At 43.6% G+C, this 1,203-nt stretch overlaps 1 protein-coding gene across 3 annotated transcripts in view; it reads right to left on the bottom strand.

Moving 5' to 3' along the window:
* The window catches only part of hdac9b (histone deacetylase 9b), an 89,553-nt gene that overhangs the window by 36,543 nt on the left and 51,807 nt on the right, over positions 1 to 1,203 (bottom strand). The window lies entirely within an intron of this gene.

Raw genomic sequence — 1,203 nt, 5'->3', positions numbered from 1 at the left:
AGGTGCTGGTCATATAATTACTTCATATAAAAGTTTATTTATTTCAGTAATTCGATTCAAAAAGTGAAACTTGTATAATGTATACATTCATTCCACACAGACAGATATATTTCAAGTGTTCATTCCTTTTAATTTTGATGATTATAACTGACAACTAGTGAAAACCCCAAAATCAGGATCTCAGAAAATTAGAATATTGTGAAAAGGTTCAATATTGAAGACACCTGGTGCCACACTCTAATCAGCTAATTAACTCAAAACACCTGCAAAGGCCTTTAAATGGTCTCTCAGTCTAGTTTTGTAGGCTACACAATCATGGGGAAGACTGCTGACTTGACAGCTGTCCAAAAGACGACCATTGACACCTTGCACAAGGAGGGCAAGACACAAAAGGTCATTGCTAAAGAGGCTGGCTGGTCACAAAGCTCTGTGTCCAAGCACATTAATAGAGAGGCGAAGGGAAGGAAAAGATGTGGTAGAAAAAAGTGTACAAGCAATAGGGATAACCGCACCCTGGAGAGGATTATGAAACAAAACCCATTCAAAAATGTGGGGGAGATTCACAAAGAGTGGACTGCAGCTGGAGTCAGTGCTTCAAGAACCACCACGCACAGACGTATGCAAGACATGGCTTTCAGCTGTCGCATTCCTTGTGTCAAGCCGCTCTTGAACAAGACACAGCGTCAGAAGCGTCTCGCCTGGGCTAAAGACAAAAAGGACTGAACTGCTGCTGAGTGGTCCAAAGTTATGTTCTCTGATCAAAGTAAATTTTGCATTTCCTTTGGAAATCAAGGTCCCAGAGTCTGGAGGAAGAGAGGAGAGGCACAGAATCAACGTTGCTTGAAGTCCAGTGTAAAGTTTCCACAGTCAGTGATGGTTTGGGGTGCCATGTCATCTGCTGGTGTTGGTCCACTGTGTTTTCTGAGGTCCAAGGTCAACGCAGCCGTCTACCAGGAAGTTTTAGAGCACTTCATTCTTCCTGCTGCTGACCAACTTTATGGAGATGCAGATTTCATTTTCCAGCAGGACTTGGCACCTGCACACAGTGCCAAAGCTACCAGTACCTGGTTTAAGGACCATGGTATCCCTGTTCTTAATTGGCCAGCAAACTCGCCTGACCTTAACCCTATAGAAAATCTATGGGGTATTGTGAAGAGGAAGATGCGATACGCCAGACCCAACAATGCAGAAGAACTGAAGGCC

Source organism: Micropterus dolomieu, linkage group LG03 (genome assembly GCF_021292245.1).
Source record: "Micropterus dolomieu isolate WLL.071019.BEF.003 ecotype Adirondacks linkage group LG03, ASM2129224v1, whole genome shotgun sequence".
NCBI lineage: Eukaryota > Metazoa > Chordata > Actinopteri > Centrarchiformes > Centrarchidae > Micropterus > Micropterus dolomieu.
Note: the sequence above shows the minus strand (reverse complement) of the source record. Positions and strands in the feature narration are given on the sequence as shown.